General features: G+C 41.5%; 1 long non-coding RNA gene across 1 annotated transcript; it reads left to right on the top strand.

Annotated features, from left to right (window-relative positions):
- Positions 1-7,338: 7,338 nt before the first annotated feature.
- On the top strand, positions 7,339-11,288 carry LOC149409025 (uncharacterized). The gene is made up of 3 exons (XR_016305301.1): positions 7,339-7,781; positions 8,602-8,779; positions 10,453-11,288. It is a non-coding gene; the product is annotated as an uncharacterized LOC149409025 (long non-coding RNA).
- The last annotated feature ends 12,660 nt before the right edge of the window (positions 11,289-23,948 follow it).

The raw sequence follows: 23,948 nt of genomic DNA, 5'->3' as shown, positions 1-23,948 counted from the left end.
GATTTAAATTTGTTGATAGAGAATGGGATACATTTTGTTTTTCAGTATTTAATGAGAGGAGGTTTTTATCGAACCAATTTTTCAGTATATTAATATCAGTATTTGCTAAGTTATTAACATTATTCCAATCAGTACCTTCAATTATTATAATAGTGTCATCAGCATAAGATATTATTTTTCCATTTAATCTTTGATTGAATATGTCATTTACATAAATGATAAACAGTAACGGTCCCAGGACTGTACCTTGAGGTATGCCGAAGTGACTTGTTTTTTGTTGACTAAGTACATCGTTGATTTTTACGACTTGAGGGCGTTTGAAAAGGTAGCTTTTTATCCATTCTATAGCTGTACCACTTAATCCAATGTTTCTTAATTTACTTATAAGTTTGTCGTGTGATATGCTATCAAAAGCTTTTTTAAGAACTATGAAAATTCCAAAGCATTTTAATGATTTATCTAATGAATTATGAACAAGACTAGTTAATTTTGCAATTGCATCCTGAGTGCTTCTACCTTCCATAAAACCGAACTGATTTTCATTAATTAATTTATTACATTTTACAAATTGATTTATCCTTTTTTTAACTATCCTTTCAAAATTTTTTGCTATGTTCGAGATTACTGATATGGGTCGGTAATTGCTAACTTCTTCTGGGTTACCAGATTTAAATATTGGAGTAATGGTAGTTTGTTTGTAGATTGATGGGAATACTCCGCTTTGAAAACTTGTATTTATTATATGCATTAATGGTTTGGAAATTAGTTTTTTAATGTTTTTTAAAATATCAACTGTAATTGCATCAAAGCCCGGAGCAGAACCTCCTATCATTTCAGTTATAATAGAAACTATTTCGTCCTCTGTGGTGATTTCAAATGTTGCCATTTTTTTTTCAGCATCAATATTACTGTCTGGAGATGTTATATATGGGTCAATATGTATAAGATTGGCTAGATTTTTCCCTACATTTGCAAAATATGTGTTAAATATATTTGCAGCTTTTGATGGGTTTTCTTTACAACATATTTTCGAGTTATCATGATTAATAGCACCGATTTCATTATTCCTGTATTTTTTTTTGTCAATTATTTCATTTATCACCGTCCATACTCTTTTACTATCATTTTCAGCCTGATCCAACTTATGTTTATAATAAATTTCTTTTGTATGTTTTATAATATAAGAAAGTACATCGTACATCGCTTACGTAAGTGAAAGTATCAGAGCCTAGATGCACCATATCAGTGTATGTATAGTTATTCTCTGTACAAAATTGTGCAAGTTCACGTCCAAAAAGAGATCTCGGATCTGCATTAAAATCTCCTATAATAATTGAGTTGGAACTGTTTTGTTCCTCAATAATGGCGTTTATTTTTCCCAAACAGTTTGAGAATTCCGGTAAGTTTTCAGCTGAATTGGTTGGCATATAAACTGTTACTATAAGGAGAGTTCCATTGGATGACTCTATTTCAATAGCCGCGATTCGAGGTTCTCTACAATCAATAAGAGTAGTTTTAATTGTATTGCGCCATAAGATACCAACGCCTCCGTAGGGGCGGCCAATTAAGTCCCAATTTTGATTAGGGAACTCACTTCTCTTCGATAGTTTCTAGCTAAAGGAACCCAAAGTGACAATTATATTTAGCTCTTCGTTGGTGGAGTGATCTCCACAGAGTGTCGGTAGCAATATAAACTTTGGAAAAAAGCAACAATAAATTCGGTGTAATTTCAACTTCCACAAAGTGTTTTATTCAAAGAAAATCTATCCTTTTGTTCTTAAAACTAATTTAAACACCTACTGTAGTGAAAATAAATTTAAAAACGAAAAAAATCCTATCTATTTGTAGATTAGGTCAATCCTCCGTTATCTCTACTGGTCTATCTTGACTAAAGTCTATCTTGACTAAAGTAGAAAAATACCGTTTGCTCTCTACCGATGTAACAGGGATTGTACACATATTTTTTTTTAACAATTTAAACCACATGAAAATACCTTGAAAAAAGCATCCATTTAAATAGTTGTCAAATACATATTGAACCATCGGCATTTGTGAACAGTTCATTCCTATCCAAAAAATTGCCAATTTATATGTATAGGCACAAAAATCGAGATCAGGAAAAGTTGTTCTATACTCAGGAAAATGATCACAAAAGAGTAACGTATCTGGTGAAAGGTGATCTGTGAACTGAAATCCTGATTTTCTAAATCCTTGAGATAATATAAAATCACACACTTAAAAAACACTCACAACACTAAGCACGGAAAACAAAAACAAAAACTGTTCTGTTTATCGCACCCGCACAAACACTCTGCTTTATTATTTATAAAACTCCTTTTAAAAACTACGGTTTTAGGTTTATGTTTTTGACTTGCACTCCTGTAATACATAAAATGGGCCTAGTTCAGAGCATTGTTTTTTTTATAAATAGAACGACTACTCATTTTTGTTTCTTCCTGTCGCATCCTAAACATGTAACATATTGACTTGTCAGAATGTGTCTCTGCATTGTTATGCTGGTGTTTGTAGAATTCTGTCTTTGGTCGACACTGAGCGGAACTCATTGAGCAAACACTGAGCAAAAATCAAAAAAAAAGTATTCCCACAGTCACGTTTCTACAGCGCCGCCATCAACACGTTCCCGTGCGCGCCTCTCCATACTGTGCCTATCTACAGTTTACCGATTGCCACGTGCCCCCAGAGTGGTTATAATCGAAGTTTTTAAATAATCGAAGTACAACAAGTCATCTTGCCTTCACGTTTTTCTTTGCCAAATCAAGTTTTTTCGTGCAAGTGCCCCCCGCGCAGCCAAATTGTGCCACATACATTTTATCACGCGCCCACGCCGTGTTCAGTGCTCCGCCATCAACCAACCTCACGTGCCCACCGTGCCCGTGCCCCATTGTGTCGTGCAACACGTTCATTCTGCCTTCGCGTTTTTCTTATTAAAGTTTTTTCGCGCAAGTGCCCACCGCCCCAGTTATTGTGCAATTTCTCGCCCTCACACAGTTCAGTGCAATCTCATTCAAACCAACATTTCAAATTTCACTTCATTCACGTAATCTACGCCGTACAAAGTGCCACCGCCTCGTGTCTGTTTCCAGCCTTCCACACTCACATTCCCGTTCAAAAATCACCCCAGTTCCAGTTCCAAACAAACTTTTTCTCACATCATCCAGTTCCAAAAATTTAACCAGTTCCAAATCACTCCAGTTCCAAAATCACTTCAGTTCCCAAACCTTTCCGGTTCCTACCTACAGTCAAGTGCTAATCAACATACAGTGTCTTTGAACTTTTGCCGTGAATCCGGGTTTCAACAGAGTATTAGCCGCCTGAACGACGAGTAGGGCTCGTTGCTCGCTCAAACCCGGGTTTTCGCCGAAATCAGAACTGCCATCACTCCAGATTCACCATCACACCTACCGCTACCAACTCAGCCAGTCTACCACGCCAGCCGCCCACCTGTAAGTGCTTTATTTGTCTTATTGTTTTATCTGGCATACAGTTCTCTCCAAGTTTTTAAAGTCATTATTTTCATTCTTTCATTCAATTGCAACAATCTTTCGCCTCTCTCTCCCCCCAACCACCTACCATGTCTATTTCCCGTTCCCAAACATCCATCCCCATCGATATGGAAATCGCAAAAATCCAACTTGAATTAGAAACTTTCTTTGATTCTCACCCCGTCCGAGATTCCGCCACCGACGAGGATATATCCTACATATACCGTCTACAATCCCGCCGTCTCGAACTAGCCCGCTCCCCTGCCCACTCCCCTTGCACTTCGCCGCCCAACGACGGTAATGTCACCCCCACAAACCGCGTCATCACCCATTCCCAAACATCCAGACCCATCGAGTTGGTACTCGAAAACATCGATCTTCAAATAAAAAAATTCGTTGAATCACACCCAGACAAAAAATCCATCACTCCTGAGGAAAAAACCTATTTCATCGATCTAAACCACCGTAGATTGGAACTAATCGACTCCCGGTCTCAATCATCCCCACCCAACTCCCCCCCCAATGACGGCAACGTCACCCCCACCAACCGCTCCACCACCCCCCCGCCCTCAACCCAAAATACCCCCTCCTCCTCAGTCACAGCCAACCCCCCGCCCTCCACCCAAAGCACCCCCTCTTCCTCAGGCACTGCCACCCCCCCGCCCTCTACCCAAAGTACCCCCCCCTCCTCAGACATTTCCACCCCCCCTCACCATACCCAATGCACCCCCTCCCTCGCAGGCAATACCTCCCCCCCGACCAGCGCCCGCAAGCGTCTTGCCTCCTCATTCTCGTCACACTCCAGCGACTACTCCAACAATTCGGGGCCAGAATACTCTGGCTCCAAATCTTCAGCATCAGCTCCCTCTGGTGCTGAAGACATGGCTTGGGTAGCCACAAAGCTCTCCCGCAAAAGAAATCGAGCCTGGTAGTCGCCCAGCTCCTCCCCCAAAAAAGTCCCCTCATCCCCCATCAAAAAAAAACAACTCCTGTTCACTTCAGTTAAATCTCCCCAACGCTCCCCCCCCCCCTCCCCCCACCTCCCAACTGTCCCCCAGTCAACTTGCCACCCCCCCTCGCCCCATCTATCACCCCCTCTAACCCCATTCATCCCCCCCCCAATCCCCCTCTTCACCTGTAACCCTCCCAAGGCTTCTCTACCCCCCCCAACTCCCCCCGGGTGGTCGTTTCGACCGAAAAGATCCCTCCAGTGGTGCTCCATTCCAAATCGGGATGGGCCTCACTCGAGCGTACCCTCACAGACAAAGGGATAGACTTCTTCGCAAAAAATCAAGCGAAGTTTATCACCATTCACCCCAAATCCGCCCGCGACCTCAATCGCATCATCCCAATCCTCCTCGAGCGCAACATCGACCACCACTCTTTCAAATTGCCTGAAGACAAACCCCTAAGGGTTGTCCTCAGAGGTATCCCTGAAGATATATCAACCCAAGATATTCACAACATCCTTTGCCTCACCTACCCCGTCCTCTCAGTCCACCGCATGCGGTCCGGCCCCTCCCGTCGTGAAATACCCCTCATGCTGGTCAACCTGACCAAAAATGAGGTGGCAAAAAAAATATTCACCGACCTCACTTCCATCCTTCACCTCCAAATTACCGTTGAACCCTAACGCAGACCCCCCTCAGTCAGCCAATGCCACTGTTGCCAAGCCTTTGGCCACTCCTCTTCCTGCTGCAACGCCACTTTTCGCTGCGTCAAATGCGGCGAACCTCACCCAACCACCTCATGCACCAAATCCCCCGATACCCCAGCTACATGTGCCCTTTGCACCGGCCCCCACCCTGCCAACTACCGAGGCTGCCCCGAACGCCCCACCCCCCGCCCATCATATAGATTTCCCCCCTCCCACCCCTTTAACCTACGCCCCCTCATGCATACTCCCATCTCTATTCCCAACAATTGGCCCCTCCCTTCCTACTCCACCACTGCGCCCTCCCCCTCTTTCCCCCAACACCATCTAACCCCTATCTCTACCCCCCCCCCCCACCTCTTCACCTTCTGTCACGATTCTTCAAATCCCCCCTACCACCTCACTCTCTCAACAGTTTAAACGAGCCCCCCCTACCCCCCTCCCTGTTACCACACTCTCACTCCCGAACCTAAAGGTCCCCCCTAACCCCCCCCCTACCACTTCACTCTCTCAACAGTTCAAACGAGCCCCCCCTACCCCCCCCCTGTCACCACACTCTTGCTCGCGAAGATACGAGTCCCCTCTACCCTCCCCCCTACCCTCCCCCCTACCCTCCCCCCTACCACCTCACTCTCCCAACAGTCCCGTCGAGCCCCCCCTACCCCCCCCCTGTCGCCACACTCTCGCTCACGAACCTACAAGTCCCCCCTACCCCCCCCCTGTCACTTCAACCCACCCCCCGGACCCTCGCGTCCACCCCACGCCCCCCTATTCTCTCACGTCTCTGCCACCCCTCCCCCTTCACCCCACCTCATAACTCTAACCCCCCAAATCATTCTGGCCCTGTCCAACGCGGCCTCCCAACTGAGATCAGCGCTTGAATCAAACAGCCGTCTCGTCGCCCACGTCAATTCACTCCTCAGCTCCATCCAAATCCAAAACTCCACAATCAACATTCATCCCCCCCCCCCAACAACCACTAAAATCTTTCGTCAAATCTCCCCCCCATCTGCAGCCATTCTAGCAAAAAAATTTTCACAAACAACTAAATAATTCTACTCCTACAACCAATTTTAACTCATGTTGAAAGAGAAAGGGGCCTTTTTGGCCCGGAGCTCTGTATGCCATTTATTCAAAAGTCAAAAGTCATTGAATGAAAAAGAGTAGATGTTAAATTAGAGCCACAATGTCGACAACAATATGACACAAAAAATCCCGGTTAAAATGCTACTGGCAAACTGTTCCTTTTGATGTGGTGGTAAAATTATGGACACCATTCTCCCTGGGCAATGTACTTACCCACGGTTTTGACTCAATAACAATATATGTGAACATTCTCGTAAATTTCTTTGAGCGATATGTGAAACGAACCACTGCTCTGAATATAGGTACAAAACGCTATGCTTTTGTTCAGCATGCAGCACACATTGTATAGACACCTATTTGTACCTATGCGTTATGTTATATCCGAATCGAGTTTTGTGGATTTATTTGTGATAAGGCATGTGGGAAGAAATTCAGGGAGTGCTTCGCTCTTCCGCTCTTTAGGGCTTTAGTTCCATGAGTATATCCATAGTGAAGAAGCAAAACTTTCAAGTTATTTGCTGGAATACTTTGTCCTTATTTAGACTAAAAACTCTTGGAATCAGTAACAAGTGTGTAGGACGGCCTGTAGGCTAAAGTCCTCTATATTATTCTTTCAAAATCTCTGTCTATTGCTAGAAACCTAACTACCAGTCCACCTCGGTACCGAGCATAGAGGGGAAAACTATATTACTGACATCTGTCGGATAAGTCTAAGATCTAATATAACCTCTAAAGTCTAAGTTCTATCTACACTAGAGCCATCTATGTCTTGTAGCTCCAACTATCACACTGTTAGCAAAAACATTTTAATATACTCCCTGTATTGCTTTAACGTGTATCCTGTTAAGTATACATGTAAAAACCCCTTTGGGTACAGATACATAATTAGTATCAGCCCATAATTTTAAATTTTAACCACAAATTATTTTCTAACTTTGTTAAGCGCTCTATTAAAAATGGAACCATTAGCAAAGTTCACCACCAGTTACTTTACAGGCTCCTGCCTAGCACCTAGTGGTCAGAGGTAAAACTAGGGCTAACAGATAAAACAGATGTTTTGCCTTATCAATTGGCTTTCTTTGACAGTGTTTGTTTACAATTAGCTTGTCAATGTGTTTTACTTGGTTAGATTATAAAAAGCCTCGCCGGCTGGATTCCTTCTTCTTCTCTCCTATAAAATAGTAACAAGCAGTCATTATGGTCTACAGACCATTAGTAAAAGTGTTTTGTCCGGGTCGGGAATAATTTAACTCTTTGTAACATTAAATAAAGTGAAATGCAGTTTTGTGCAGTAAACACAAAAAACCATGCATCTGTTATTGAAGACTTCATCAAGCCCAAACAAATCTTAACACACTCGTTATATTGTCGCTATGTATACGTCTCATCCTTGGGTTGTATGACCGATTTTAATACATTTGAAGATAAATTATGGAACATAGCTACCAGGTTTTTCAGTGGGTTTACCGGGATGTTTTGTATCTTCACGTTGTTAGATTGTGACTCATATTTTCTTGAGCTTCAACTTTACTTTCTAGGTAATCCACTATTTTTTTAAGATGTACGTCTTAGGAGATTTGTAATTTCTTGATGTCTTCTTTAATTTGCGAGATTTCACTATTCATTTGGTGGTTGATTTCTTCAATTTGTGTGCTAAGAAAGTCAACAGACTTCACAATATCTTTGAATTTATCCATGATGTTTTTTTCCATCTGCTTTAACTTTTCGTCAATTGTTTTAGTGAATTGATTTAGAAAATTATTATTACGATTTGTGGAGAATCTTCTGCATTTTGTTTCATAGATCTTGTGTTACTTTTCATTATTAGATATTAATATATTCTCTGCCTGAGTGAGACTGTAGCACTATATAATCACCGCAACGTAATGTTTATGAAAAGAGATTTTTTAATTTTTAGTAATAAAATGAGATTCCACTGCACGAAAAACTTTCAATCAAATGTTAGAATCACTAAAACCGCTTATGCTGTTTTGATTATTTATATTGATTTCAGAAGCGAGGCAGAAATCTATATGAATAAAAATGTAAATGTTCATTTGTTAAAAATCTTAAAACTTGGTAAGTTCGTCACCGATTGCTGTAAAATTTTGACACAACGTCGCATTCGAATACGCGTGTGTTTTTATACGCCTATATTATAAAGATGTCACCTGTGATAGGTAAAAACATGCTTTTAAAAATAATAAAAAACAGCGCCATCTGTTGGACGTAAAAGCAACATACGCTATTATTTCTCTGTCTGCACCGATAGACTGAGCCACAGCAACGCGTGGCGAGTTACATCTAGTTATAATAATTATAATTATCAATCATAATTTTGTCATTGCTTTATTTCAGATTTCAATAGTGATGCCTGCGCTAAAGCAATTACGTTCTACCGTGGATAGAATGAAAAGTATGTCTCCTGAACTCATTGTGAAGGCCAATGCTTCGGGGCAATTTATTTTACAAATTAAGACTGATATGGCTACTGTGTCCTCAAGATTCCAAAATATGACTGTGGATAATTTTAATGGTATGTAATATTTTAAAAAGAAAATGATATAATCGCAAGTATCACCAAGAAAAACAATTTTTTCTACAGTTATGAATTGTCAAATTGTCAAGCTCATGATTGAAATATCATTGCGAATTCTAACTGTACAAATTTCATCACGCCGGATTTCTTCGCTCGAGAGCTTTTGCCGCTTCAGAAAGCAGACGTTTATTTTATTTATTGGACAATTTGTATAGTGCCGCTTTTGTGAGATATCACCTCAGGGGCGCTTTACAGTTGATGCAGGTAGGTATTACAAAAAAATATAAATATTACAAAAATAAACTGAATTTAAGTTAAGTAAAATGAAGTACAGAAACAGGTGACACGAAGATAGAAGATGGAGACTCTGCAGCAAGAATCCCAGGTGGTGAAGAAACTGGTCCAGCTGCTGCAGCGAAAGAGTCCACCGCGTCCACCAACAGTGCCAGCACGAGGTTCGTCATCCGTCCAGGTATGTGTCTGCTGCTAACAAAGCGCTGACACAATATCCTCTCACAGATACCAGACCTTGGCAGCACCGCTGTGACGTTCGACGAAGATAGAAAATGGAGACTCTGCAGCAAGAATCTTTGGTGGTGATGAAACTGGACCAGCTGCTGCAGCGAGAGAGTCCACCGCATCCACCAACAGTGCCAGCACGAGGTTCGTCATCCGTCCAGGTGTGTGTCTGCTGCTAATAAAGCGCTGACACCTCACATGGATAAGAGACCCTGGCAGCACTGCTGTGACGTTCGGCGAGTTCATCATTCATCTCCATGTAATCCTGTTCCTGGTGATTGTTGAAGTGGTGCATTCTGCCCGCAATAAAAAACGACGGGATAGTAAATTACCATGGGCTTAGCAAAACACTTGCCTTCAGAGTTTCCGAGAATCCATTCCATTTAAAACATCTGGGGTGCATTTACCGACCGACGTTCGTTTCGAATATCGAATATTTTTGCGCAAAATTTCCGAATATTCACTTTTAAAGCACTGCATTCAAATCACATATTATAAAGTTCTAATAACTGGTTGTTAAGTTTATTTTTATTTAAGTTAAAATGTTATTTTATTGATTTTAAAAATAAGGGAAAGGATAATTTAAGGGATTTTGCCTCATTTCCCTTGAAAATACAAAAAAAAACACAAAGCGGTTGTAGGACGCGTTGGAACGCGTCCTGCTGCCACGAAGGGCGCTATACACATTATGATGATGGTGTAATTCCCCATTATATTTGCTGTATTGTTTTCTTTATTAGGAGGCCATGAGGTAAATAATTTCTCTTAGGAACTATGTCGATTTTGGAGATGCTGTGTCGAGGGTCATTTTAAGGAGAGGAATGAGTGAACATGGGTCTTGAATGGCAGACGGAGTCTGGCAAATTGTTCCACAGCCGAATTGTTGAACTCAAGAACAAGTCGTAGAAATTACCCATTCTCTTGCGACAAATGTCAACCGTGTAGAAAACATTTGTTGTTTTTCCTGACTATGCACTGTTGCCGAAGAGATCAATGATGCCAGTTCCTCTAATCATTTTATATTGAAATACCGGAAGAACAAGGCCAACATTCCCACCTGACGCCTCTGCTCTTAATATTGCAATCCCAATCTGTCGAGATAGGGGAACTATCAAATAGACCGCAATGTAATTATTTAATGTTGTTTTCAGATGCCGATAAAGAAGAAGAAGACGATGACCAGAGAGATGAATCATTCATAGTTTGCAGAATAGACATAAAGAAATTTGCCATGTTTCTAAGTGCGGACCAAATCACACATTCAAAGGTCCTCTGTTCAATGTCCCACAAGAAAATAGTGAACTTATTCATAGAAAATGAAGGCATTATGACATTCCAGTGTTTTATACCTGCCTTGTGTTTTTAATAAATATATTATTTGATTTGTAAGATAAAACAATAAATTATTTGTATATGTATATGTAATGTATGAAGGTATAATTGAAAGGCACATCAGCTTGCAAAGGAGTTTATTCTAGAACTGGCGGTACAATATGTTATTGCCCACACAGTGGGTAGGACGCCTCATTGCCACACGTCACTACACTTTAAATATGGTTTCTTTGTACATACTTCATACATACCACATACATGTATCATGAGCCCTACGACCATAGATAATAGACACAGGGGAGATGGACTATGAACCATTATTAGAATGAAACCGTGCACACAATGCAGATCGCCAAATTTATTTAGTCATACAGCTGCAAATCACATCTACGCACAGCTGCGCCCCGCCTCTATTTCTACCCACCACCAAATGCATATCTTTCATTGGCTACGCCACTTTGATAATCCATTCCGTTTTATCGTATCTCGGTGACAGTTGGCACGCTTCAATGTCATATTTCCCCTTGTTTCTATCTATGAGTACAACCCTTGGAGAGTCTTGCCTGTCTCCAGGAAAACCTCCACTCCTGCTATTTCCTTCCAGTATATCGTCGACGGCAATCCATCACCGCGTAAATCATATTTGGCCACTTTTCAGGAGAGACATAAAACAACTTTTATTAATATATTTACATCGAAATCGCGGCAAATCATTTTATTTTTCATGTTCAATTGTCTTTACAATTATGTATTTAAACACATATACGTTTTTAACCGAAAATAAAATAATAAATGACTTAAGCGGTGATGTTCAGTAAAATACGGCAAAAGTTTAGACTTACGCGGAAATTTATTCTTGTTGGGAGTTAGGTAAATAATATCATTATGTACTGCCGTTCCTCATCCAGAACATATATATTATGTGAGAGACGACATGTCGATTCTTGTCATAGTGGTCTGATCCTACTTCCTTTTTCCTGTTTTGGTAATCCTGGGATGACATCATCTACTCGCTCTGTGATTGGTTGTTTGTTTTGTCACCGGCAGTTGGCGTCTCGCGTCGTTTCATTTGTCAATTGACATCGAAATTCTTTCGAATGTGGTCGAATTATCTCGCGCTAAGTTTTTTCAAATACATAAGTGCTGAGATAACTCAAAAACGAGTGAAATAACTTCCTTGAGAGTGTTTCCTTTTCGTGAAAAGAAAAAATAGTGCTTTGTGTAGATTACGCGTTGTGCATTTGGCGGGAAGAACGCAGTATAACGGTCAGATTTGTTGCGTCATAATGTCTACCGTAGTTCCGACGAAATCTACGCACAAACGCCGTAGCGAGGATATCGATTCCTCCTCTACACACAGACGTCGCAGCGAGAATTCGGATTCGTCTTCGAGTTCGGGTTGTTCGCGGCCTAAAAACAAAAGGCGCAAAAAGAGATCGCAAAAGAAGATGCTCAAGAAATTGACGCGCCAGTTAAGCGATCTGCAGCGTTTCGTGTTCAGGCGAGATGCCGCGGCCGCCGGCAATTCTGACGCGAGTGAGTTTGAGGGTTCCGAAATTGACGGCGAGTCTTTGTCAACCCCTATAGACGCGCGCCAGGCACCAGTGCTTGTGGTACATCCGCTGCTCCGATTTTTCGTGTGCCGGATCCCACAGTTGCGTTAAAGGAACCGTTAATGGGAGCACCGACAGATGCTATGTTAAAGATGGTGGAGCGCCTGCAAAATTTTGATACTCCCGGTTGGTGTAACGTACGCTACGCAAAGGCATTAAAAGAATATGCAGCAGACCCGGGATTCAAAGAGTTGGAAGTAAATTGCGAGCTCAATTCCCTCACGCCGGCATGTGCTCAACTCACAGGAATGGAAAGGGCCTTTGCAGCAATCACTCACGTGGCGCTCCAACAAAGGCAGGTCATCCAGGACTCTATACAGAGCGTCCTAACCTGGAGCTGTCAGCCTGACACCGAACTTTCGCCGAAGACCCTAGCGGAGAAATTTCAGGATGTCCTTGGGGGAAGTATTGCAAAAAACGATGCAATCCTTCAGATAGCTTGTGGGAAGTGGGCGGAAATCGTTGAGCGGCGACGCCATCGTATCCTGGAGTTGTGCAAAACTCCATCGGAGAAATCAGCCCTGGATAAAATTCCTCCAACGGTATCGCACCTTTTTAATGAAGACAAGCTTGTCTCCCAGTTGCAGAGACTTGGTGGGGCAAGCAAAGTCTTCAGGGCTCAGATCTCGCAGACCCCAAGGGTTGCGAGGCAACCCTTGGGGTCTGCGAGATCTGACTTGGAATCTGTGTCAAGGCCAAATAACAGAACACAGACTCAATGTGCTTCTGCAGGAAATCTGGGTTCCACCCAATTTCCATATCAGTACCGGCGGGCAGACCCCGGTCACCACTCTGGCCCTTCCTCCTCTTCCAGCAGAGGACGGAAATTTCGGAGGCCGACGGGGCGTGGGCAGACCTCGCACCGTCGTCCCCGAAACAATTGACAATCAGCCCAGGCGATTTCAGGGAGGGCAATTGCGAAGTTCTTTAGAACAATGGCGTATCGCAAATGCCCCCGACTTCGCCCTAAAAATCCTCAATGGCTATCGGATCCCATTTTGGTTGAGACCTCCATTGTCCAGACCCACTCAGGTGAGGTTGCACAATTTCACCACAAGACAAACACCCGAAATGGACATACAAATAAAGGAGTTGCTGAAGATGGGAGTGCTGGAACCAGCACCCATGAATCGGGGTTTTCTCTCCCAGATGTTTCTGGTGCAGAAGAGCGACGGGACCAATCGTCCCATCATCAATCTGAAAGTGTTGAACGATTTTGTGCGAGGGAAAAAAGTTTTCCCTGATCTCCCACTTCAAAGTACCCGACTTTTTGCAACCCGGAGACTATATGACAAAAGTAGATCTGGCGCATGCGTACTTTCATATACCAGTGGCAAAGACCCATCGACGTTTTCTGCGTGTCGTGTACAGAGGTCAATGTCTGCAGATGACATGTTTGCCCCAGGGCTTGAGCAGTTCCCCTCAAATTTTCGCAGCAATAACCAATTGGATCGCAGAGATCCTTCGAAAAAAGGGCATTCGAGTTATTGTGTACTTGGACGATTTTCTCCTGGCTCATCAGAGTCAAGAAACTCTCCGACTGCAGACACTAGTAGTGTTGGATTTCTTACAGTCGCTCGGCTGGACCATCAACATAAAGAAATGTGTTCACCTACCGACACAGGCGATAGAATATCTGGGAGTGTTATGGAACACTGGCCTCAATCAGAAGATGCTAACCAGGAACAAGTGCCGGGCAATATGGAAGTCGTTGCAAAAGGTTACGACAAGGAAGGAATGGTCCCTGAGGGAGGCGCAGAGCATCCTAGGACAACTGAACTTTGCAGCGTTTGTGGTTCCCAGGGGTCGCTTGCACTGCAGGCAGATGCAGCTCCAGTCACTTGCCATGACAAAGCTCCCACTCCGGAAGAAGGTACCTGTAAACCTTGCAGTACTGGAGGATCTAGATTGGTGGAGGCACAACGTGAGTATGCATTCCCTTATCCATTTCCCCAAAGCATGCCACTTCATTGCGACAGACGCAGCAGACAGCGGGTGGGGGGCGCAGGTAGACGACATCCCACTCTCAGGCTGTTGGACACAACAACAAACCAAATGGCACAGCAACCTAAAAGAAATGTTTGCTATTCTCCATGCATTGAAGTACCAGAGAGCCAGTTTGAGCAATTCTACTTGTCTCATTCAATCGGACAACAGAACGGTACTAGCATATCTACGCAACGAAGGAGGTACGAAATCAGTGAACCTCCTTCAGTTAACGTATCAGATTCTGGAAGTAGCGGACAGGCACAACATAAGGATGGAAGTGTATTACCTCCCGGGACGATACAATGGACTCGCCGATCATCTTTCCCGAGGGACCTTGTTACCAGAATGGCACCTTCTACCTACAGCGACCGACCAGATATTCTGCCTTTGGGGCAGACCCATGGTGGACCTATTTGCATCCAAGAGAGCTCATGTTGTAAACAGTTATGTATGCATAGACCCCACCGACACAGCAGCCCTATATCACAATGCTTTCAGCAGGATTTGGTGCTTCCCACTGGCATGGGTATTTCCACCGCCTTGCTTGATACCGAGAGTCCTGGAACATCTAAACAAGTGTGTCGGTATTTACCTATTGGTAGTACCGAGGTGGCCCAAGGTGTTCTGGCTGCCAGATCTCCAGTCGAGAGCACTAGCTCCACCTTTACAAATAACCAACCTACTCGACAACCTGGTGGATATCTCGACAGGTCTTCATCCTCCTCAGATTCAAAAACTGGAGATGGAAGTATGGAAGATTGGGGCTGGAGAGGAGCGCTCAATGAATGGTCAGAACACGAGAGAGGCCTCCTCAATGCTGGATGGCGATCTTCAACGGTCACCGCATATAAATTAGCATGGAAGAGGTGGGGCCAATGGTGTGTCAAGAATAAGGTGGATATAGCTGATCCTTCAGGTTCCCAGTTGGCAAGATTTTTAGCCAATTTAAAACTTAAAGAAGGCTTGGCTCCTAGTACCATTGCTCTTCATAAGTCAGCCATTTCAACATTAACCAACCCAGAGTGTGAATCGCTAAGCAGCCATACCTTAGTTAAACAAGTGATGAAAGGTATAGTTAATACTTCTAGAAAGAAGAAAGCATTGCCTATCTGGGACCCTAGACAAGTTACTGTATGGTTGAAAGAAAACCTTACAGAAACAGTTACTCTGTTTGAGGCTTCTCGAAGATGCGCTGTCATTCTTTTACTCGCATCTGGACGAAGAGTGCACGATCTTACTCTGTTACGATACACACCAGACAGTTTCGTGGACAATGGGGACCATATTATACTTTGGCCAGCTTTTGGATCTAAAACTGATACTACTACTCGTCAGCAGTCGGGATGGAAGCTTAAAGCTTCCTCAGACCGAGCTACAGATCCAGTATATTGGCTCCGTAAAGTATGCACCTTATCTAGAGTAAGAAGACAAGAATCAAATTCCATACCAAATTTATTTATTTCAACGACGGGCCCGCCAAAACCTGCCTCAAGAACAATAATTGGAGGATGGGTGAAAACAGTACTAAAAAGTGCTGGCATTGATAAATCAGCAGGGAGTACAAGGTCTGCTGTAGCATCACTGAGCTGGTTAGAAAATTGCCCCATTGAAAAGATCCTGGAAAGAGGAAATTGGAAGAGCGAGAACACTTTTGCAAAACATTACAGAAGGGAGGTAATGGAAGGAGGTAACTCTTTGACATTGCCATCTCTCACAAATCTGTTTGAACCTATAACCTCTCACAATTGACATCAGTTCTGTCACCAAGGCGATAACAAACACTTCTCACATAATATATATGTTCTGGATGAGGAACGGCAGTACATAATGATGGAGTTTTACCTACCATTAAAACTCTTATTATGTTGCCTTCCTCATCCAGAACATATATTTAATCACTGCTTGGTGAGATTATAATTGACAAATGAAACGACGCGAGACGCCAACTGCCGGTGACAAAACAAACAACCAATCACAGAGCGAGTAGATGATGTCATCCCAGGATTACCAAAACAGGAAAAAGGAAGTAGGATCAGACCACTATGACAAGAATCGACATGTCGTCTCTCACATAATATATATGTTCTGGATGAGGAAGGCAACATAATAAGAGTTTTAATGGTAGGTAAAACTCCATCATTATAGTTTTAAAACACGGAAACGTGGAAACAAATGTTATTTTTTTATTTTTAATAATAATAATATTTTACAACAAAGTAATATTATGTTACATGACATTATTTAGACAAATAAAATAGTAGATAGGTACCTTATCATAAACATACACAAAATTATTAGTTACTCAATGACACCGACAATCATCAACGTAAAAATTAAGCTCATCAATATTTTTATGAGGATTGCAACAATAACATTTGGCTGTCATCAGTTGTTTTGTTTTGCTCTATCTAAAATTAAATTTTCACCATTCTTTTTTGTTTTCTGGCAAAAAAAAAGTGTTGTGTGTTGTGCCTTGAGGTTTCTTCTCCCTCCTGATCTTCCAGGAGTCACTTTTCGCTGCTGATTTCCAGATATTTATAAACTTTTTTACTTCTGTCATTTTTCATACTATTATTGTAGTTGTTTACTGTTGTGAATAATGGAGGAAGATTTCCCTCCTGGACCCCCTACAAAGCCCCCAGATCCCTCTCCAGACCCCCCAGACGGGGAAAATGTAGAAATTTCTGACAGTGATTCTGTCATTTTGACTTCTACCAAAAAAAGGAAATTTACTCCTTCTTCCCCAATAAAACTTGACTCGCCTTCGACTTCACTGTCCCCACCAGCACTTTCTCAACTTCCTCCAACAAACTTTTATTCTCCTCATTCCCGTGGCCCATTCATAGCATACGCCCAAAAAACTGAGCAAGGAAAAACCATCCACCCTCTTGAATTTGGCAAATTCCTATCAAATAGCAAGAATCTTTCAATCAAACCTGGAGGTGTAAAAGCCGAGGGTCGCTTCCGAATCTCCGTCGAATTCCTCTCAGGGCCAGCTGCCAACAGTTTCATCAAAAATATCTTCATTTCATCTAATTCAAAGTTCAAGGCATATATCCCTACTTTCAATGTCACTCGCATGGGCCTGGTCAGAGGTATCTCGACCGATCTGTCCATCGAAGAAATTCTGTCTTCACTTTCAACCCCCCAACACATTGGCAATCCCATAAAAGCCAGGAGGCTAAATTACAAGGACTCCTCTGAGGGTATAATTACCTGGAAGCCCTCTCAATCTGTTGTTATCACCTTTGAAGGTCAATCTCTTCCCTCCCATATATATTTATTCTTCAACTCATTACCAGTTGAAATGTATACATATCCCACCACTCAATGTTTCAATTGCTGCCGTTTTGGTCATACCAAAGCTGCATGCAGATCTCAACCCAGATGTTTTAAATGTGGAGAAAACCACGCAGCTGACCAATGTCCTTCTTCGTTTTGGTCATACCAAAGCTGCATGCAGATCTCAACCCAGATGTTTTAAATGTGGAGAAAACCACGCAGCTGACCAATGTCCTTCTTCCTCCTCACCTAAATGTTTTAACTGCTCAGGCTCACATACAGCTGTCAACACATCTTGCCCAGAACAATCTCGCCAAAAAAATATTAAAATTTCTATGGCCTCTCAGAACTTGTCTTTTCTACAGGCTTCTAAACTATTCCCGCCTGTTAAAAAATCATTTGCTGAGGCTTTATCCAGCAACTCCTCATCCAACCCTCTTCCCTCCACTACAACAACTTCTTCTCGTTCAACTAAATTCACATACAAAAACGCTACCTCTAAACTGGCTCCTGAATACGATCAGCAACAACACAACTCACTGCTCTTAAATCCCAATGTTTCACCTCTTTCAAATGCCACAAATGGGTGTGCAAATAATTATAATGCGTCCTCAATGAACTCTCTTAAACTTTCTGAAAAACTCTCCCAAGACAATTCTACATTTATCCAAACTCTTATTATGCTTCTAATTGACCTTATTTCTTCTCAAACTAATCTACCGTCCAACGCTGCTACTATTATTTCCACATTAAAATCATTTATTCAAAATGACTCTTCAGGATGTCAGAATACTTCAGTGGAATAGCCGAAGTGCTATTTCTAACAAATCTGATCTCCTTAACCTATTAAATTCCAACTTTATTTCTTTGGCTGCTATCTCGGAGACTTGGTTTACTCCATCCACCCACTTTAATGTGGGAGGGTATTCCTGTCTCCGCGACGATCGCCCGGAAGGTTCGGGCGGCGGTGCTGCCCTTTTTATTAAAAAATCCATATCATTTTCCCCAATAAATAATATCAAACCCCCCAATGCTGACTTCTAAATGGTTGCAGCTAAAATAAAGGACACATCCTTTATTTCAGTCTATCTTCCCCCAACAGCCCACTTCAATAAACAAACTTGGTTGCAAATTGTAAGTCAACTAAGCCCTCCTTTCTTTATATTAGGCGATTTTAATGCCCATTCCCCCGTCTGGGGTTCTGCTTTCTCCGACCGAGATGGTCGAAGTGTGATGGATTTCCTAGATCAGTCCAACCTTTTCCTTTTGAATGACGGATCTCCTACTAGGATCTCACGCCCCAGCACAAACCCCAGTACAGTGGATCTCTCGATATGTTCTACTAGTCTGGCTTCTCTCTCCTCGTGGGTGGTGTCCCCCGACCCTTGCTCCAGTGATCATTTCCCGATCATCATTACTTATCAAACTTCTTTCCAATCGGACAAGTCTCATATTTCGACAAAGATTAAAACGAAACACACCAAATGGGATGAATTTAACTCTCATATGGACAAGTTCCTACTAAATTCACCTGCCACCGATATATTTTCCGTCAAAGATGATTATAATAACTTCAAATCAATGCTCATAACTGCAATAAATAAATCAAATCCTCCCCCTAAAACTAAATCTCTCAAAAAACTCCCTCCAACTCCCTGGTGGGATGAGGAATGTTCCAAAGTAGTAAGAATTCGGAAAGCTAAATCTCTTTCCTATCGTTACAATATGACTATGGAGAACTATCTTATATACAAAAACGCTGAATCCAATGCCAAAAGGGTATTGAGGTCAAAAAAAAGATCCGGTGGTACAACTTCTGCAGTTCAGTATCTCCGAACACTCCAATTTCGGAAGTTTGGTCTATGATCCGAAGATTTCGATCCTCTTTCAGTTCACCATCTCCTCGAGCGTCTCATTCTAAATGGATAGATGAATTCTTGGACAAAATTGCCCCCCCTTCTGTTCCTAACTTAGATGAAATAACGCCCATCTATAATACTCCCATGTCTAATCATTGGCTAAACTCTCCATTCACCTTAATTGAGCTAAAAAATTGTTTATCAACAGTCAAGGACTCATCTCCAGGCAGAGATGGTATACCTTACAGCAAAATCAAAAATAGTAATGATAATGTTGTAAACCACTTCTTAAGCATCTTAAATAAAACCTTCCAGACTTGTATAATGCCTGATGACTGGAGTTCTCAAATAATCATCCCTATTTTAAAAACAAACAAATCTCCAAATTTTTGATCCAACTACAGGCCAATCGCTCTTTCATCCACCCTCAGTAAACTTTATGAAAAATTAATTAAAAACCGATTAGAATTTTTTGTCGAGAGTAAACAGCTTCTCTCTCCATCTCAATTTGGATTTAGGAAAAAAAAATCCACTCAGGATAACCTTGCCATCATCAGCACTGATATTAATTTATAAATTTCTAAACAGGAAGTTTGTCTTGCCGTCTTTATAGATATAGAAGGCGCCTTTGACAATGTTTCCATCCCAATCCTGAAAAAAAAACTTCTAGGCCTTGGCCTTCCCCCCATGTTTGTCCAATCTATTATTAATCTATTTCTAGATAGAAAAATTTTCATTGAACTTCCAGATATTTCTCCTCAAAGTAGGTCTATTTGGAAGGGTTTACCACAAGGCGATGTATTGTCCCCCTTACTGTATAATATATACACATGTGATATGCATGTCACTATTCCCCCACAAATAAAAATTATCGAGTTCGCAGATGACATAGCTTTCTTCTTATCATCCAAAATCATCCCTCTTGCCGTCAAATATCTTAACGAAGCCATGAATGCCCTTTGCACATGGCTCACGTTAAATGGTCTTGAACTTTCAATCCAAAAGACTCAGTGTGTCACCTTCTCAAACCGCCATAAAAACCCCCCGTTCAAATTTTATTTAAAAATTCTCCAATCTCCAACGTTTCTGAAGTAAAATTTTTGGGAGTAACATTTGATAGGAAACTTAAATGGTCTTCCCATATTAATAATTTAGTTACTAAATGCGAAAAAAATTTAAATATCATCAGATCATTATCTGGCGTTTGGTGGGGAGCTCACCCTACTTGCATTAAGTTGCTTTACAATGCACTTATTCGAAGCCATCTCGACTATGCCTGCCCACTTTTTAGTACTGCCTCAAAAAATGTACTTAATAAATTAGACAAAATTCAATCTAAATCTTTGCGAATAATAACTGGAGCGATGCAATCGTCACCCATCAATTCCCTTCAAGTAGAATGTTCTGATCCTCCTCTTTATTTAAGGCGTCAACTATTTGCTGACAAATTTGTTCTTAAATGTTTAAATTCTAAATGTCATCAGGTTATCCCCAGCGTCTCGTTGTTCATTGACTCAACACATTCATCTACAATCAGAGCTTCAACTAAACCTATTCCTGACATCTGTAAAAATTTTAAGTCTCTCTCAGAGCTCCACATCATCCAAAATGATCTACTTCCCTTATACAAACTAAAATATAGTCACGTCACCCTATCCCCGACAATATTAGAAGGGATCGGAATCTTTAAAAGTCATTCCAATCTCCCGGCCCGAACTGTCAATAATATGTTCAATGACATTATTTTATCTAAATGGCCCAACTTTTCTCTTTTATTTACTGATGGATCCAAATCTCCCGACTCTCCTAACTGTGGTATAGGTATTAACGTTTACCACAATAATTCTAATGATAGAATATTTCATTCAATTTCAAATCAATTTTCAATATTTTCAGCTGAGTGCATTGCAATAATAGAATCTCTCAAATATATAATCAAAAATAATTTTGAACATTCCCTCGTTCTCTCTGACTCTCTCAGTTCCCTCCAAAAACTTAAATCCAGTCCTCTTTTTCATCCTGATGATCACTTTGTATGCCTTATTCGAGTGATGATAGCCTCCATTCAAAGCTCTGGTAAAACTGTAACTCTGATTTGAATTCCTGGACATGTTGGTATCATGGGTAATGATATTGCGGATGCCTTGGCAAAACAAGGAGCGTCCAACCCTGTTGTTACCCTCGTAAACCACATTCCCTTATCTGACATTTTTTCCATCATCAAAGAAAGATCCCGCAATGTGTGGGCAGAGTATTGGCACATTTCTAGCCAATCCAAGGGAGCCTGCTATGCCTCAATACAAAAAAAAAAAAAAAAAAACTCAATACAAAGGACTATTCCATCAAAACCGTGGTTTCAGCAATTCCCTCATTTTTCCAAAAAAGAAAATTCTTCACTCATTCGAATGAGGATCGGACATTGTTCCGTTCCTTCCCACCTTTTTAAAATTCACGTGCTTGACTCCCCAGATTGTACATTCTGTGGTCTAGAAGTGGGAACTTTAGATCACATATTTTTTGGTTGTCCCTCTCTAAACAAATATCCTCTCTTCTATCAAGCCTTAACTAAAATTGCCTCCCCTCCATTCAACATTTCATCTCTTTTAAGTCTGAACTCGACTCCAATTTTCATTATAATTTTGAAATTTGCCTATTTAAATAAAATTAATATTTAAATTCACCTTTCATTTCTAAATAATTTTAAATGATGGCCAAGAACACCCTTGAAGGGTGAAAGCCAGAAATAATGGAAAAAAAAATATATTTTTATGTAAAAAAAATAAACTTACATTGTAGGTACCTCGTGTAATGTTAAAAATATAAAAAATAAAGTTATTGATATAGTAATGAATCATAATCAAGTCAACATCAAGTACGTAAAGTACCTGTCGTGTTCTGTCAAGCTGTTATTTATACTAAGAAAAACACAAGTTTAACTAATCCGCCGAAAGTAAAAGACTATCTATCGTGAAAAACAACGAAAGTTCAACTTGTGGAAGTGTTATCTCTTAAATCATTTGCTTTTAAGCACATTTTTAAAGTTATAAACTAATCATCCAAAATAATTGTTTCACTAACAGAAGTACCTACCAAGTGATATTTACAACAACAAGTGCGTTCATTGGCTGCCTTTGATTATGAGCTCACTTTTCTGGGCTCCAATTGGTTGCCTTTGATTATGAGCTCACTTTTCTAGGCTCCAATTGGTTGTCATAGTGTTTTGAAACTTTAAATAACTTCTGCATTCTAACAAATCGAAAATAATTATTTTATTTAAAAAAAATACTTCGTTTAACCTTTGCCGTTGATGCATATGTTTTAAAATTATGGGGAAAAAAAGAACTCTGATAAAAGCCCTATAATTGCTTCCCCTTACACCTCCCAGTCTGAAGAATCGGACTCCGACGCTGATGAGATTGAAGCCGAAAATAACCCTGACCTGAGTCATGTATCAGGACATAAAATATTATCCGGGACTCAAATTGCCCTAAAAGCCTTACAGGACGCATTGGCTGAAAAGCCATCCAAAGTGTCTAAAGAGCAGCAGCTCAAAGTATCGAGAAACGTGACAAATGTTCTCGGTTCCGTTGCCCAACTTTTGCTGGAGAAGGAAGAGCTTAGAGGAGACCTTAATTCGGCCCTAGCTAATATCAAGGTCTTGCAGGCCGAGAAAACAATGGCCGAAAATTATACAAAACAGCTGCTGGACAAAATTCAACAGCTTGAGTCAGATCTGGGTCCAGTAATGCGCCGTGTGGCTGATGCAACAGAGGCTAGCCTTTCATTTGCTGAAGTTACAAAGAAAAAACTCCCAGTGCCTCCACCACTCACTCGTACCAGTATCAAAATAGGGAAACCAAGACCATCTGTATGTTTTTTTCCCAAACAACCGGGGGTCGATGATAGCGATGGGACTAAAAAAAATTATTAAGGACATCGTTAAGCCATCGCAATTAGGAGTGAGGATAACGGGAGTAAAAAACATAAAAAAACAAAGGAGTCATTATCCACACTGCCAGCAGCCAGGAACAAGAAAGGCTTTTAAATGATCCTGTTATATCCAGCTCTGACTTGCTGAGTGCCCGTCTTCCAGTTAGGAGGCAGCCAAGGTTAATATTTTTTAACGTGCCCCGTGAACTATCGGATGAGAAATTTTTAGAGAATGCCCTCTCTGGAATCTCTGAAGGTGACAACTTTAAAGAGTGTGCATCCAAGTGCAAACTTAGTCATATGGCTGGAGCTCGAACCGGACCGTCTTGCCACAGAGTGTACTCGGTGCCCGCTAACATTCGTCATGCATTGGTGCAACAAGGTCGTGTATTCGTGGACTGGACCGTTTGCGGTGTGCGTGACTTTGTAGGACTTACAGTGTGTCTGAACTGTCAAATGGTTGGACATTCTCACAAGTACCTACTGCAAAGATACAAAGAGATGCTCTCATTGCGGTGTAGAAGGACACGCGCGCGAGGCCTGCCCCGCTGCTGCTGCAGCACCCAGTTGCGCTACATGCGCACGTTTTGGAAAGCCTGCAGTTTCCCGGGCCCACCCCACTGGAGATAAGGACTGCCCGGC

This window comes from Hesperophylax consimilis, unplaced genomic scaffold, assembly GCF_061612785.1.
Source record: "Hesperophylax consimilis isolate HC1 unplaced genomic scaffold, BYU_Hcon_1.0 scaffold_38, whole genome shotgun sequence".
Lineage (NCBI taxonomy): Eukaryota > Metazoa > Arthropoda > Insecta > Trichoptera > Limnephilidae > Hesperophylax > Hesperophylax consimilis.
The sequence above is the reverse complement of the archived record's forward strand: the minus strand, read 5'-3'. Positions and strand labels throughout refer to the sequence as shown.